Source organism: Symphalangus syndactylus, chromosome 16 (assembly GCF_028878055.3).
Source record: "Symphalangus syndactylus isolate Jambi chromosome 16, NHGRI_mSymSyn1-v2.1_pri, whole genome shotgun sequence".
In the NCBI taxonomy this organism is placed as follows: Eukaryota; Metazoa; Chordata; class Mammalia; order Primates; family Hylobatidae; genus Symphalangus; species Symphalangus syndactylus.
In genome coordinates, this window is record NC_072438.2 from 44,345,494 (window position 1) to 44,363,609 (window position 18,116).

Genomic DNA, 18,116 nt, shown 5'->3' on the forward strand with positions numbered 1-18,116 from the left:
GATAAAATGCTATCAAACAGTACTGCGTGCTGCAGAGGAAACTTTCATGAAAGGTGGGGTCAATCAGTGCAGCAAACTTTATCACTGTGTTATTTTAAGAAATTGCCACAGCCACCCCAACCTTCAGTAACCACCACCCTGGTCAGTAGCCTTCAACATTGAGGCAAGATCCTCCAGCAGTAAAAAGATTATGACTTGCTGAAGGCTCAGATTATCGTATTTCTTTTTTAGCAATAAAGTATTTTAAATTAAGGTATGTATGTTTTTTGACAGAATATTATTGCATATACTTAACAGACTATAGTATAGTATAACTTTTTTATATGCAGTGGGAAACCAGAAAGCTCATGTGGCTGGCTTGATTGCAATATTTGCTTTATTTCGGTAGGCCGGGGCTGAACCCACAGTATCTCCAAGGTATGCCTGTGTTAGGGGAAGGGGTACTGCAGGAGGGGAAATCGCATGAGGAAAGTCAGCCAAGTGATCGCTTGATATTTCAAGACACAAGAAATTCAGCACTGTAAAAAATCAAGCTCAATAATTATACTGCCACGACTGTATTTCCAGTGTACAAGGTGCCAATAATTGGATCACTCACAAGACAACACACTGGGTTTAACATTTTTATTTTTAACTCCGCTTTGGTAGTACAAAAGTCATAAAAGTACAAACCAGACAGTTAAAAATACACTTGACACTCGAAATGGTGAAAAATTTCCTTTACAAATTTTTACATCAAGGTAGTAGCCAACTCATTGATGACACCAAAAAGTTGTCCATCATTAGTGTTTTCTAGAGAAAGTCTGTTGTGGATTCCCTCATCCTTAGAAAGAATGAGAAGAAACACAAGACCTGTAAACATCAGTTGCTTTGGGAACACTTAGGAATTCTCATCAGATAGTTCAGTATAAATCAGTAAAAAGCGTACGTGTTGAAAATACTGAACGCTTAATTTTGGAAAATTTGGAAGCCTGCCAGACAAAAACTGCTCAAGTATTAGAAAATATTTAAAACATACTCTTGGTATAAATACAGTTTTAAATATTTTTGAGTATTCTCTTGCCTGTTGTATTGCTATTTGAAAAAAAGTGCTCTGACTTGAATAAGATGGAAAAATAATTAAAGCTAAAGAATATCTTACATTTTATCCCCCACCATTTTGAGGGCATATTTTTAAAGCAAAAAAGTATGCTTATTTGTTTTTAATTAAAACGATTAGCCTAGACTGCACATATATTATTTACACTAATACATCCCCCTAGAAGTCCTATATTGCTACTTTCTGGATCTCAGTGAGATTTATTTCCATACTGGCTTTCTCCAGTCCACAGTGTATATGAATGTGTACACACACAGTGTTTATTAGTTGTCAGTAAAAATTCTCATGAAACTGAATTCCCCATTTACTTAAAAGGTTAGAAATGTTTAGTTCGATGCTGGAAATAGAATCATTTAAGTCTATGTACAGTAAATACTTTGAAGTATATTTTTCTGGAAATCATCTTTTGGGAGACAAATGAAAGATGTGCTTTTTCTATATGTAATAAAAGAAGTGCTCAAGGCACCTCCAACACTGACAGGGAGGCAGGTCTTGGAGACCTTGTAACTGGCCTCCCCCACAGCTCGCCCCAGAGCTACCATAAATCATGTAATACTATTTATGCCTCTGGGTCCTCTCGGGTGTTTTGTAAAATGTACAGTTACAAAAAAAAAAAAAAAGAAAAAAAGAAAAAGAAAAGTTTGCCAGGCCTAAAGGGAAAGTAACTGGAGTGTTTTAAATAATGAGCATTAGTTACAGGATGAAAAACAGGAAATACACAAAAAACACGCCAGAGGTAGGTGCAGGCCCATCTTATATGAGAAGCAGGGTTCTTTTGTTTTGGCCTTGGGTTGTCCAAACAAATTTGTGTGTGTGTGACTTTAAACCATTTTCTCCTTTATTCAATGGATTAACCAAGAATCGCTCAGCTAAAGGTTAAAAAAAAACAAACAAACAAACAAAAAAAAAACCGGGTGCAGTGGCCCACGCCTATAATCCCAGCACTTTGGGAGGCCAAGGCGGGTGGATCACCTGAGGTCAGGAGTTCAAGACCAACCTGACCCATATAGTGAAACCCCGTCTCTACTAAAAATACAAAAATTAGCCAAGCGTGGTGGTGCATGCCTATAATCCCAGCTACTTGGGAGGCTTAGGCAGGAGAATTGCTTGAACCTGGGGAAGTGGAGATTGTAGTGAGCCGAGATTGTGCCACTGCACTCCAGCCTAGGGGACAGAGAGAGACTCCGTCTCAAAAAAAAAAAACCTTCTCAAAATGTATAAGTGCTGTAGGAGTGACATGGTGGTGGCAGGAGTTAATGCTGAATTTGTGGTCAAGGAATCCAAAGTCTAGCGTCTGGTCCCATCTGACTCCATGGTCCCTTGGGGAATCAACTCCTCAGGGCTAGACTAGATTATTTCCACTGAGCTTTTACCACTGAAGATTCATCTTTTATCTTTTGTAACAGCTAACCTGTATGTATGAAGATCTTCTTACAACCAGTGTCAAAATAGGATGTAGGAACTGGAAAAAGAAACACACACTCACGTGCACACATGTATACACATATACACACACACCCCGAGCATAAGCTCAGACTACGTGAATAGTATCACTGCACATACTGATCATAATGGAAAAACTATAGTGTGTGCACCAAGGCCTGGGATTAGGGGATGGGAAGAGTAGAGGCTGGGAGTGGTTAAGAAGATAAAAACAGCTCTTTCCTCCCTGGAAGTATAATAAAATTTTCAACAGACTCTTTCAACCAAAACTTGTTTCAAAGCAAACTGAATTCTGTATACAGCGCAGCAATAATATTCCCTTTTAGGTTTTATCCACATGCCTGCTGACTCCATGATAGAAACTGTATAAAATATATAAAAATATTCCCGAGGCAACTTCATATCTTGTAAGTTTTCAGTCTCTTAGAGCTCTTCAAGTCAAGTCATTGCTGCAAGAGAAAAGAAAAAACGTAGATCTGTAACCAAGGGTAAGCATCATGCCACATATTAATCTGCCTGAATATTTAAAACCACAGGGGAATTATAATCTATTCTTACCCTGTCCCATCCCATCTCACCCCATTCCTTCTATCACTATACACCTTTTTCTAGAATTCAGTCTAAAGAAATTTCAGTAAAATATAATTAATTCCAAGAGTTCTCTCGAGATCTGGCTGTTTAAACGTATGTGCCCCTCCCCCTTTCTCTCTCTTGCTCCTGCTTTTCCCATGTGATGTGCCTTCCATAGGTGTCTTTCTAAAGCCCCACCGAAGAGAGTTGACTGGAGGTCTCTACTGACCATCCAAGACAGCACGGTTGGGATTTCAAGTAAGAGCACAATGATTAAACATTCCATCTTAGGTCTTTACTGTACCTTCAGGGTTCTGGATTGTATTTTTAAGCCATTCTAACAAATGGCCCTTGTCAACGTCTACATTTACATTACAAACAAAGCCCCATATTTGTAAAATAGCTCCCTGCTTTTCAAATGACTTTTTATAACGATCTCATTTAATGAAGAGCTCTGTGACTTTTTACTTTCCTGTTTTACAGACTGGGATAACCCAGGAAAGGACTAAAATTATAGAGCTCCCGGGTATGCTGAAATACACACAGCATGCAGGTGAACCCACACAAGATTAAGGAACAAAAGGTTCTCCTATCTGCCAAAATCGTGTGTACCCTATAAATGCTAAACAAAACCAGAGATAGACCCAGCTTGCAGAAATATGAAGAAATAGCATGAAGTTGCTAGAAGTGTTTTGAAGAACATACTTTTTACTTATTTTACAGCTCATCCTTCAAGATATGTACCTTATTATTATCTATGTTATCCTCTTCTGTCATTTGGTCGTCCATAATATTCAATGGTTATAAGAGAATACAGACAGAACACAAGAGGAAGAATGAGGGAGACAGACAGAAAGAAAGAGATTTATTTCCCAAATGAGATGATGAGTAAAGGACCTTTATCCCCTTAGCTAAAAAGGAAATGAAACATCGTCCAATAAAACAGCATGGATCAAGTTTTTAATTCTGATGAAATAAGTAATACCCAGCGCTCCCAGGCTTATTAGGAAGAGGAAATTCCCGCCTAATAAATTTTGGTCAGACCGATTGATCTCAAAACCCTGTCTCCTGATAAGATGTTATCAATGACGAAAGTTCATTAGCAATTTTAATTTCGCCTTGGTCCTGTGGTCCTGTGATCTCGCCCTGCCTCCACTTGCCTTGTGATATTCTGTTACCCTGTTAAGTACTTGATGTCTGTCACCCACACCTATTCGCACACTCCCTCCCCTTTTGAAAATCCCTAATAAAAACTTGCTGGTTTTTGTGGCTTGTGGGGCATCACGGATCCTACCAACGTGTGATGTTTCCCCCGGATGCCCAGCTTTAATATTTCTCTCTTTTGTACTCTGTCCCTTTATTTCTCAAGCCGGCCGACACTTAGGAAAAATAGAAAAGAACCTACGTGATTATTGGGGCAGGTTCCCCGATAACCCTGCACTGAATTGCCAAAACTGTACAAGAACTGCAGATTTTTACTGTAAAACTGAAATAAGTCAAGTCTGGAACTACTTTCAGGTAGGTGTCAATTCATATAAACATTCTAGCAGAGGGGGGAAAAAGGTAGAAAGGCCAGAGGTAGAGACATATAAAAATGGCCCTAAAAAAAAGAAAAGGAAAAAATGAAGAGGGAATTTTCCAAGCAAAACCTTAAACTAGGCCATTATCTAGAAAACAGGTATGGTATTCCACTATTTTTATGTCTCCTCTTTATGTGCTCCCGTAGAACTAGACATTTTTGCATCAAGGAAAATAACAAAGTCAAAGATGGGGGATGTCAGGCCTAGAAACTGTTTCATCACAGTAACAGTTTTCACTGCAACCTAGAAACACTCCTCATTTTGAGTGTTTTGCACAGATTTGACTGGCTTTAAGAACTGGGCATGCAAGAATACAGGCTAGGCTAAGAAGGAGGGGCCTCGATTCAAATCCAGACCCCTACTGCCAGCTGTGGAACCGTGGCTGTCTCTGTAGCATTCTCTCGTAGGGTTACTGGGGATTTGACATGAGATGATCCTATGCACAACGCTTAATACGAGGAAAAGCAATCAGTATGCTCCGAAAGGTTAACTATTCTGGTCATTACCATCATCCAATTCTCTGCTCTCAACAATCACATTAGCTTTCTTCAACGGCTGCCTTCTGCAGCTGATAAAAACTGCACTATCTGCAATATCTTTGAGAGAGGAAGTAAAAAATACAAATTGCTGCTTAAAGTCCTCACTGCTAATACCAGAAACTAAGCAGAAAAGGGAAAGCTAATCTTATTAAAACCCTTGCAGTTCTGGTCTTTCCTTACAAACACACATTTATTAGATGGTAGCACATTACTGGCACAACACTATGACCTTCCAGGTATTTCTTTAACCCAGAACAATAATAAAAGTGTTACACGGTGCCTTCCATATTGTCCTGCAGCAGTCAGAAATCATGTGTGGGTGGGCCCAGATACACCAGAAAGGCTAACAGGAGTGGGTGAGAGAGGAAACACCCACCCACTCACTGTTCCCAGTTGCCATCACATGGGACCACACCACACTGAGCAAGCCTGCCCTCTCTCTCTTCGGGAGAAATTTGGTGATTACAATTTACACAAGTGAGTACTCAAGATGGAAAAAATTAAGCAAAGTTCCGTTACATGGAAAACACAATTCAGAAATCCCAAAGTGTAACCATTTTGCTCATAAAACAAGACTGGTGGATAAAAATTAAGAACCACTCAGAAGATTTATCTGGAACAAAGGAAGAGGTTGTCTTTTTCTTTAGAGTTTATTGCTTATGACATAATCTCGTAAAGACAAAGCCATAATCCTATCATTATATTATGGTTCCACGAAGCTGCCATATGTCTCTGATTAGGATATACATACGAATATCTATGCCTTGTTAAAAAGGATTCTCTAGAAAAAAAAGAAACTGATCCCTTTAAAAATTAGGAACATGTTATAAGAAACTAGGAGCCTAAGCGGATTAGTGAACAGTAAATGCTAAAATCTCAAAGTGTAGGGTGTGAAGGAAGAAAAAGTCTATCTGATTAATAATAACAGCACTGGCATTTGCAGAGCACTTTCTCTGTGCCAGGTACTGTCATGCTAAGCCCTCTAGGGTCATTAACTCAATGTTCCTGATGACTCCATGAGTCAATGATTCTTATTTTCATAGGAGGAAACTGAGGCTTCCAGGTTCAATAATTTACCAAAGGCCACACAATTCCTAACGGGAAAGTAGGAAATCCATGGCAGGCAGTCAGACCTGGAAGACCACAAAGCTACCTCCACGCTGCACTGCTCTCCAGTCACCCCGGACACACCCACAGCATCACTGGAATCCTCCGGTACCCTCGCTTCTCTGCTCCCCACCTGTGTGGTGGGCAACAGAAAGGAAATGCAGAAACTAGAAATGCTGCCAGGATCTCTCTCAGGGGAAATCACTGTGGTTGCATGAACAGTTAAATGATGCTAAAAACCTATAAAGGGACCCAGTCCCTGCGAAGATCAAAAGTATACACCTACACAACACTGAATTCCGATCTCATTCTAAGACAAGGCTATGGAACCACACAGCCGGATTAATAATTTTCTTGACCACTTTTAAATAAAATAAATAGAGAACGTCGTTTATAGAAAGAGTTATATAACAGCAATATTAACACTGAAGTCCTGGAGCTACATTTAAGTGATCATTCACTAATAATCTGTGCTCCTTTAAGGCTCACACTTCTTAGTTAGAGATTTATCTTGTTCCAGGCTCTACTGGCCATTCTGCGGTTAAACGCTTGCAGATTATGATTGCTGTGCATGTGACACCGTGGTCCTGCAATGGTACTGCCTGCATAGATCAGCATCTTGGCAGATCTAGATTAATGGGATCACATCACAATGTATTCAGTGCTTGTAGTCCTTTAAATCTTGCTCTGGTCTAAACCGTGTGTTAAATTGTATAAATTAACATGAATACCTTCCTATTTTAATAAAGGCTCTTGTTTAACAAACCCAATAGATTCATGCTAATCTAGGCTAATCCATGCAATCTTTTAAAATCAGTGTTTCCCAGAACCATCAGCAGAACCGGCTTTAGAGTCGGCTTAAATCTTACCAAAAACTTCAGATTCCTTGGGCCCCCCTCCCTGAGACCTACTAAATCATGAGTCTACGGGGTCGCAGTCCAGGACTCTGCTTTCCTATAAGGTGCTTCATTGATTCTAATGCACATATGAAGGTTTAAGCTTTTAGGTAAGACCCAGTACTAATGTTTGTCAGCTGATTACAAACAGCAAGAATTAAATCCACTTCCAAAGGGTAAACCCTGCAAACACAACACTATAAAGTCAGTGGAGGTCAAAAAATGTATCTCAGAAATGGGGGAGAAAACAAATATGACAAAATCATTTAAAGACTGAAATATTAATTAAAAACTTCAGTAACTTGGCCAGGCATGGTAGCTCCTGCCTATAATCCCAGCACTTTGGGAGGCCAAGGTGGGCAGATCACTTGAGGTCAGGAGTTCGAGACCAGCCTGGCCAACATGGTGAAACCACGTCTCTACTAAAAATACAAAAATTAGCTGGGCATGATGGCGCATGCCTGTAATCCCAGCTACTTGGGAGGCTGAGGCAGGAGAATTGCTTGAACCTGGGAAGCGGAGGTTGCAGTGAGCCGAGATTGCGCCACTGTACTCCAGCCTGTGTGACAGAGTGAGACTCTGTCTCAAAACAAAACAAAACAAAAAATCAGTAACTCAATTTTAAAATTACAGAATCAGTTTTTAAATGTATTTCAAAGTAATTGGGAACTAGAATTCGACTAATTTGCAGAGGGCTCTTTTAATGATGAGATGAATGCCATATTATCACACCTGTTAAGGAATCACTGCGGGCCAACTATGTACAAGATGCCACCTAAAGTCTCAGCAAAGGATGAGAAGACACCATCCAAAGGCACTGCCCAAGCCCTGAAGGAGCTTAGTGTATGCAGGGAGGAAAACAATCGGCTTCAATGCAAGAAAAACTGAGACATGCTGCATATCATTTTTAAACACAACTGGAATATTTTATAACTTGTTTTTTCATCTAATAATATACAGTAGATGCTCTGTGTCTGTACATATAACACTACTTCAATCTTTTTTTTTTTTTAAGAGACAGGGTCTGTTGCCCAGGCTGGAGTACAGTGGCACAATCATGGCTTACTGGAACCTCGAACTCCTGGGCTTAAGTCATGGAGTTAAAGCCACCACTTTATCCTCCCATGTAGCTGGGACTACAGGTGCATGCCGCCACACCCAGCTAATTTTTTAATTTTTATTTTAAGTAGAGACAGGGTCACTATGTTGCCAGGCTGATCTCAAACTTCTAGCTTCAAGCAATCCTCCAGCCTCAGCCTCCTGAACTGCTGGGATTACAGGTATGAGCTATCACACCCAGCATCTACTTCAATCTTTGGCATTTGCAGGCCATTACGAAATGTATAAGGCACAATTCATTTACTTAATCTCCCACTGATAGATATTTAAAGATGCTTCCAGTTACTTGCTACTATAAATAATGCTGAAGTGAACAACTTTGAACATTCTTTGCATTTATGCATGATATTTATTAATTGGAATAATTTGGTCAAACAGTACATATTTAAGTTTTTACAGTTCCAGATTGCCACCACAAAGGTCTAGACCATTGTAGCCTCTCTGCTTTGGTGTGGGATAATGTCCATCTCCCTGCACCCTCTTGATTTTTGTTTGGTTGGTTGTTTTTCTCTTTTTTTTTTTTTTTTTTGACGGAGTTTCGCTCTCATTGCCCAGGCTGGAGTGCAATGGTGCGATCTCGGCTCACTGCAACCCCCACCTCCCAGGTTCAAGTGATTCTCCTGCCTCAGGGTCCCGAGTAGGTGGGATTACAGGCATGTGCCACCACCCCCAGCTATTTTTGTATTTTTAGTAGAGATGGGGTTTCTTCATGTTAGTCAGGCTGGTCTTGAATTCCCAACCTCAGGTGATCTGCCTGCCTCAGCCTCCCAAAGTGCTGGGATCACAAGCGTGAGCCACTGCACCCAGCCTCCCTGCACCCCATTTTTTTTTTTTAGGAGTCTCGCTCTGTCACCCAGACTGGAGTGCAGTGGCGCAATCTCGGCTCACTGCAACCTCCGCCTCCCAGGTTCGAGCAATTCTCCTGCCTCAGCCTCCCGAGTAGCTGGGATTACAGGCGTGTGGCATCACACCTGGCTAATTTTTTGTATTTTTAGTAGAGATGGGGTTTCACAAGATTGGCCAGGCTGGTCTTGGACTCCTGACCTCGTGATCTGCCTGCTTCAGCATCCCAAAGTGCTGGGATTACAGGTGTGAGCCACCACGCCCAGCCCCGCACCCTTTTAACCAAGGTGACCACATGAACCAGTTTGCCTGGGAGGTCTTGGTTTATATATGTTTACCCAGAATAATTATTCACAGTGTTCCCTTTTATTCTCTGCAGAGTCTCTCTCTGTCACCCAGGCTGGAACGCAGTGGCATGATCCTGACTCACTACAGCCTCCAACTACTGAGCTCAAGAAATCCTTGCACCTCAGCCTCCCAAGTAGCTGGGACTACAGGTATATGACACATGCCCAGTTAATTTTTTAATTTTTAATTTGTAGAGACAGGATCTCCTATGTTCCCAGGCTGGTCTCAAACTCCTGGCCTCAAGCCATCCTCCCACCTCAGCCTCCCAAAGCACTGGGATTACAGGTGTGAGCTACCTCCTCATTTTGGATGTGAGTTATATGGTCATGCTAGTGTTAACATTCATCTTTGCCACCAGAGAAGCAAAAAGTGATCTCAGTTTGGATTTATTTCATTATTAGTAAAGTTGGGCATTTTTTATGTTTATTGACTACTACATCTTCCATGAGTTGCATATTATAACCCCCAATTTGAGGAGGGGGCTTAATAACTAAAACCTTAATTTTTTAATATCAATAGTGGGAAGCTTTCTATGTATGTGGGTCAATTCAGGAAAAATAATGTTTCTAGGTGTTTTTCTCCATTCAAAATAGAAATCACTTTTTTTAACTAGCATAGACAGAAAAGTATATTCCTGCAAATTATATTATCTTCTTTGTTGAATACCAGTGAGAAATTTTGCACTCCTTACAGTTTTGAATCTTCTGACATTAGATTTAGATCTGAAGTCTGAAGGTTGTTCTTTACTGGGTTATATTCTCATAGCAATTTCAACATACTTATATATTTAGCAACAATGGGTTTCCCAAGTGACAGCAACTGAACACTTGTGATTTACCAGCCTTTGGGATGGTAGAATCAGAGCACCTTATTCCAAGTAAAATGTAAGTGACATCAAAAGTTATTCTGTACCTGGAAAAACAAGGATTCAACTGGAAATTATTTAAATGCAATTCAACAGTTTCCTACTAGTCTCAACACACTTCTGATTTAATGTCTACACTAAGCTACAGGCGGAGTAACTTATTACTCTGAATAGTACCATCTCTTTCCAATAAGGAAAACGGAACAAGTTAGATATTGCCTCTCTACTGGCTTGTGAGCTAGACAGAGTTCAGCTAACTGGCCTTCAGTAAGCCTCCACTTGAGTATCAAATAGACAATACTGCTATTACCTTATAGGTTATGTCTAACCTGGCCTCTCTGAGCTTCAAGAGAATCAAGAAATATCAAAAACATTAATTTTAACACTTTTATTGGCTACATGTTTAAATAGGGCTGATCTGATATAGTAATTTAACACCTAACCTATTTTGCACTTATTTAGGGCAAAGGAACAGTATCCCTACAAAGTAGTAGTAGTAGCAGTATTATCCCCACTTAACAGTTGGAGAAGCTGGGGCTTCAGAGGCTAATTTGCCCAAAGCTAGATAGCTAAAAAGTGACAGCCAAGATCTTGAGTGCAAGAAGTCTGATTCCAGAACCTCTATGGTGGAACCGTTACAGTATCCTATGTCCTGTTACTTACAGAAAATGCATACTGTTTTAACTTAAGATATTTAATGTTAGTAGAACTCAAGGTCTCAAGGCACAAATTAAGAAAAATCGGCCAGGCACGGTGGCTCACGCCTGTAAGCCTAGCACTTTGGGAGGCCAAGGCGGGCAGATCACGAGGTCAGGAGATTGAGACCATCCTGGCTAATATGGCGAAACCTCTTCTCTACCAAAAATACAAAAAATTAGCCAGGCATGGTGGTGGGCGCCTGTAGTCCCAGCTACTCGGGAGGCTGAGACAGGAGAACGGCGTGAACCTGGGAGGCAGAGCTTGCAGTGAGCCAAGATCGCGCAACCGCACTCCAGCCTGGGCGACAGAGCGAGACTCCATCTCAAAAAAAATAATAATAATAAAATAAAGAAAAAATAAAGAAAAATAAAAATCCTGATTATAACCATTAATTCTATTTTCTTTCTAATTATAGGTAAAAATGTCTCTGAAAGCATTTCATTTTCCGCTTCCCTCAAGCCCCCTTGGGTCTGGCTTTAGGCCCTCCAAAGTCTCTAGCCTCCAACACTGCTGAATTTCTACAGTGAAAAGAGCAGATGTCAAACAGCTGATAGGGATAAAGAGGAAAAACAGATAAGCTCTCCTTCAGTGGGTCAACTCCTGGTCAACAATAGGAAGGGGCCCTGGGGCAGGCCCCTGCCCAGGGAGATATGTGTTAGGAGGAGATGACTTGCTTTGGTGGCAACTCAAAGCAAAACAAATCAAAAATTCCTGGTCCCCTATGTTGTCTAAACTCTGGTAATACTGATAAATATGTTTTGGTATCTCCTGTGCCCAGAACAAGGCCATGGAAGAATAACTTAGAAAAAACATTATAGTTGATGACAGTAAAGCATGTTTTTAGGTCCGCTCAAAACTCCCAGATCATGGTCATAAATGTACTGGAGCCACTCCCAACAACTGAGGACAAATAGGGCATATAGCTTTTTAACTGTGTCCACCATTTTCACTCCTTATGGCTCAGTCAAGGTGGGAGAGTAAAAGCTGGTTCTTCCTCAGTCATCTGTGAGTAAGACAAAAACTCAACAGTCAGGGAACCACAGAACCTAAAAACCATTAACTTTAATAAAAAGCAAGGTACCAACAAGTGTAGTATCTATGCTCTCATTTGTAGAAGGGCAAAAGGAGGGGCTTTATATACACAGATATATTGCGTAAGCACGTATATGCACAGCATAATCCTGAAAGGACATAGAGAACACTGATCACAGTGGTGTCCTCTTGAGAAAAGGTTTAAGAGATGATACACGCAAAGGGGTTAGGGGGATAAAAATGGAGCAAAGATTTATTTTTGGGATGTATTTTTCACCCTGCAGACTTTTAGGCTGTTTAAATACTTTATCCTACACATTTCTTATATTTCAGTTCTTTTTTAAAAATTCCATTTCAAACACTTATAATATCCAATACATTGGAGACAGTAAAGGAATGAGCTATAAGGAAGCCCAGGTCCTGGCTCCGTAATGAACTCTCAGCATGATCTTGAACAACACATACTAAACAAGGGGACTGGGAGGTGCAGGGGAGAAAAGTCTGGTATAAGCACTAGGATAGAAGCTCTGTAGGAGTATGGTCTTCATTGTCTGTCTGACACACTGCCACATCCCTAAACACAGCAAACTGCCTGGCACATAGTAGGGGCTCAAGTAATGCTTTTTTTTTTTTTTTTTGAGACAGAGTCTTGCTCTTGTCACCCAGGCTGAAGTGCAGTGGCATGATCTTGGCTCACAGCAACCTCTGCCTCCCAGGTTCAAGTGACTCTCCTGCCTCAGCCTCCCGAGTAGCTGGTACTACAGGTGCCCACCACCATGCCTGATTTTTGTATTTTTAGTAGAGACGGGGTTTCACCGTGTTGGTCAGGCTGGTCTCGAACTCCTGACCTCATGATCCGCCCACCTTGGCCTCCCAAAGTGCTGAGATTACAGGTGTGTGCCACCGCGCCCAGCCAAGAAATACTTTTTAAAGATACAATTTTACCTCCATTGATCTGAACTAGCAATCACAGCTGCTCCGAAGTCTACAAGTCTATGACCTTCAACTACCTGGAAGAAAACTGAATGGCTCACACACCTGGACCTGATCCAGGCAGAGCCTTAAAATCCATCAGCTGCTCATCAGATGATCCCATCAGACGCCAAGGAGGCCATCCAAAGGCTGGAATGATCAGTTCTGTGAGCTATTGAGCTATGTGAAGAAACAGCGGTTTATTTGCTTTCTTGCCAAGAAAAGCAAAGCTCCCTCACACTCTACGGCCACTGAGCATGTAAGCTCCCAAGTATAAATTTCTTCCCATCCAAGCCCTCTTACTACCTAGCCCTGAGATATGGGGAACATTAATCCCTCTAAGCCTGCTTCTTCATCTGTAAAATAGGATATTATTACCTACAACTCCTAAAATTGCTTCTAAAGTCCCATCCCTCACTCAGCTTTTCTCTTCATCTGGCCGGTTCTACCTACCTAGTCTTCACAGAGCAGGTCCTGGGCAGATGCTAACCTCCCTCCACCTCCACATTTAAGATGGACTCAGTGGGCTCCGTCTCCCACACAGGAGCACGGCAGGCATCACCGCACTGCTTTCACCTTTGAGAAATGTGTTTAGCAACTGAAAACCAAGCCAGGTGGCCTAATCCATGCCTACTTTAGGTGCAGTTTCTTTTTATATTCTGTTGCCCCATAAGACCAGTGAATCAAGTTAAAGGGCTCCCATCAAATCTGAGATCCTTTTGCTTTTTAAAAAAAGATGCATTTTTCCTGAAAAAATTACAGCTAGAGAGAAAAAAATTAACTAGTAGTACCTGCAGTTTCTCATCATTACCTGCTTCCTGGAGAGTTAATAAAAGCAATTGAGAGGACTGCCAATCAAGCAGTACGACTTCCAAGGGGGTCCCCAAGGAGCTTCTACTATAATTCCTGTCACAGAGTCCAAAAAAAGGAGCCAAGGAGCCTTTCCTCACTGTTAGAGGAGAACATGAAGGCGGCCGAAGGTCAGAAGAGCCACCTTGTGACCAGCCACGGATGCTCAGGAGGGAGTTTGAGCCATGAAAGAGTCTTGACAAAGAGGAGACTTTTATTCCAAAGCAGACCACCAGCACAGCAGTCATGCTTAGGCCGAAAACATCTCAGTCCAGCATTTCAATTTATCCCACCCTCTGATCTTTATAATAAAAAGAACTTGTCAGCAAAACTTTTCCATCGCCTTGTTACTAATTTTAATTCCACCTCTTGGAAGAAGGAAATGGTTCTTTCATTCTTTTTTTTTTTTTTTTTTTTTGAGACAGAGTCTCCCTCTGTCGCCCAGGCTGGAGTGCAGTGGTGCTATCTCGGCTCACTGCAAGCTCCGTCTCCCGGGTTCACGCCATTCTCCTGCCTCAGCCTCCAGAGTAGCTGGGACTACAGGCGCCCGCCAACACGCCCGGCTAATTTTTTTTGTATTTTTTAGTAGAGACGGGGTTTCACTGTGTTAGCCAGGATGGTCTCGATCTCCTGACCTCGTGATCCGTCCACCTCGGCCTCCCACAGTGCTGGGATTACAGGCGTGAGCCACCGCGCCAGCCAGGAACGGTTATTTCTAAGGCCTCCTTAATGAAAACAAGAAAATGGCCCAAATTCCTAAGGGACTTGACAAATACTGTCTATTTCTGAGATGTCCTAAGAGTCCAAAGCTGTAATGTTCTTAAGATGTAAAAACGAATTCACAGTACCAAAAGTTGATGCTTGAGAAATGACCTAATAAATAATTAAGACCACCAGGCATGACAATTTTTAACAGCAGTGAATGTTTAGCAGATACTCCGTGCCAAGGATTGACTTATGAACTACACATACATCGTATCATGTATGTCCAGCAACGATCTCATTTTAAAGATGAAAAAGCCAGGGCTTGAAAACATTAAGTAACTTGCCCAAAACCATTGGTAGTTAAGTGGCACAATTAAAAGTAAGGAGTTTAAAACCAAGCTTTTAATTACTAAATTACTAAAATAAAAATCAATACAATCGTCTGAATAAAACAAAAATAAAACCAGATGTCTAATATTATGAATTTTTGTTTTGATAAAAGATGCTACTGTAATACTGTAATACTACTAGAAAAACACAGAGGAGGAAAGTTCCATGACACTGATCTGGACAACGATTTTTTGGTAAGACCCCAAAAGCGCAGGCAACAAAAATAGACAAATGGGATTTCATCAAACTAAAAAGCTTCTGCACAGCAAAGCAAACAATCAACAGAGTGAAGAGATAACTTATAAAATGGGAGAAAATATTTGCAAACCATACATCTTATAAAGGGTTACTCTCCGAAATAGATAAGAAACACAAACAATTCAAAAGCAAGAAAACAAATAACCCAATTTAAAAATGGGGCAAAATGGGAAGGGAGGGTTGGGGAGATGTTGGTTAAAGGACATAAAATTTCAATTAGACAGGAGGAATAGGCCATCAAATCCAAATTTGAGCAAAAACCTCTTTCAGGAAAAAATACAACTCTAAAGACTGTATCAGAAATCTATTGCACAATGTGGTGGCTACAGTTAATAACAATGTATTGTATTCTTGAAAAATGCTAAGAGAGATTTTAAATACCCTCACCACAAAAAAAACGATAAATATATGAGGTAATAGATATGTCAATCAGCTCGATTTAGCCATTACATAATGTATGCATGTTTCAAAACAACATGTTGTACATAATAAATATAGATAATTTTTGTCAATAAAAATAAATAAAATGTTAAAAAAATTGTAATGGGCAAAGATTCTAAATAGAAATTTCTCAAAAGAAGACCTACAAATGGCCAACAGATATATGAAAAAAAGGCTCAACATTACTAATCATCATGGAAATATACATTAAAACTATAATGAGATAACACCTCACGCCTGTTAGAATGACAATTATAAAAAAAGTGCTGATGAGGATATGGAGAAAAAGAAATTCTTGCATACTGTTAGTGGGAATATACGTTATTACAGTCATCATGGAAAACAGTATTCAGGTCACTAAAAAAAATTAAAAATAGGCCGGGCACAGTGGCTTGTGCCTGTAATCCAAGCACTTTGGGTGGCCGAGGCAGGTGGATCACTTGAGATCAGGAGTTCAAGATCAGCCTGGCCAACATGGTGAAACCCTGTCTCTCCTAAAAATACAAAAGTTAGCCAGGTGTGGTGGCATGCATCTGTAATCCCAGCTACTCAGGAGGCTGTGGCAGGAGAATCGCCTGAACCCGGGAGGCAGAGGCTGCAGTGTGCCGAGATTGTCCCACTGCACTCCAACCTGGGCGAGAGTGAGACTCTGTCTCAGAAAACAAACAAACAAATTAAAAATAGAACTACCATATGATCCAGCAATCCCACTTCTCAGTACATATCCAGAGGTACTGAAATCAGTATGTCAAAGAGATATCTGTACTGCCATGTCCACTGCTGCATTAATTATCCCAATAGCCAAGATAGGGAATCTTCCTAAGAGTCCCTAAACAGATGAATGAATAAAATGTAGTAAAGATACACAACGAAACACTGTTCAGCCAGAAAAAAAGGAAGGAAATCCTGTCATTGAAGATAAAATGGATAAACCTGGAGCACATTACATTGAGTGAAATAAGCCAGGCACAGAATGACAAATACCACATCATCTCACTTAAATGTGGAATCTAAAAAAGTTGAACTCACAGAAGCAGAGAGAAGAAAGGTGGTTAGAGGTAGGGGTGGGGGAGGGGTTGGTCAAAGGACACAAAATTTTAGTTAGAGGGGATAAATAATTTCAAGAGATCTACTGTACAACATGGTGACTGCAGTTAATAACAATGTATTATATTCTTAAAAATTGCTAAGAGAGTAGATTTGGAGTGTTCTCACCACACAAAAAAATTATAAGTATGTGTGGCAATGCATACGTTCATTAGCTCAATTTAGCCATCGCAGTGTATACATATTTGAAAACATTATATTGCACATGACAAATATATGCAACTTTCATGTGTCCATTAAAATCTGATTAATTTTAAATAAAAAATTTTAAAGTATGGTTATGTAAGCTTACTAAATCAATGTTGCCAACAGGACACTATCAGCGAATGGAAAAAAAGAGGGCAGACTTCAGAAACATGCGACACAGAATGCTTAGGACAGGATCATTTTTAAAAAGCCAAAGACCAGTGACAATGAAGACAAGGCAGTGGCATTTGGAGGCTGAAAGCAATTCGATTTATTTAACTTTGAAGAACAAAAGCTTATTATTCTCAGGAGAAACCAAAACACATTTTCTGTAGAAAAAAGACACCATTTTAACCGCATTGCCAAAATAAATCAGGCAGAGGGCAAGAGGGCAAGTTAGATGTAGCCACAAACAAGAACTCAGGCCAACAAAGCAGGGTGAGAAGAATGGGGAGGCCATGCCCAACATCAGATTTAGGGTTTTAAAGGGAGAAGGAACCAGAAGGGAGAGACAGAAATCCTGCCACAGTCTTGATAACATTCTATTTAGAATATAAGTTTAGTTTCTGGTAACAAACAGCTTAAACGAAAGAAAAAAGGAAACCTAACCAATAAGTGGATATGCATTTGTATTTGAATATTTGAGTCTGTTCTACAATAAAACAAAACATTGCAGTAAAATTGTTTGGCTAAAAATCCAAATTTGAGCAAAAACCTCTTTCAGCAAAAAATACAACTCTAAAGACTGTATCAGATTGTAGAAGAGACACACAGCACTCCTCTCCTGCTTCACTACCTGCATTCCAGCGCAGATCTTCTGGCTTCGTCTAGAACCAGACAGTCTGGTCTAGAACCAGACAGTCTGGCCCAGAAGTAAAATTTTCAGAATTTTTCTAGTTGGAAAATCAAGTCATGTTAAATGTCCCAAACATACTTTTTTTGGGGGGGATGAGATTTGAGAAGAAAAAAAACTGCAAGAAAAATTTTAATGAATACATAATTTTTAAAACACCAATGAATATTCCCTTCCTTCCTTTTTCAGGGCCTATACTTCATTGGGGTAATCAG

The 18,116-nt window shown here is 40.4% G+C and overlaps 1 protein-coding gene across 1 annotated transcript in view; it reads right to left on the minus strand.

Moving 5' to 3' along the window:
• Positions 1 to 610: 610 nt before the first annotated feature.
• Positions 611 to 18,116, minus strand: part of RELL1 (RELT like 1) — a 75,640-nt gene continuing 58,134 nt past the window's right edge. The window contains exon 7 of the mRNA XM_055245742.2: positions 611 to 2,991. The gene's annotated coding sequence lies outside the window, so the exon portion shown is untranslated. The remainder of the gene's footprint in view (positions 2,992 to 18,116) is intronic.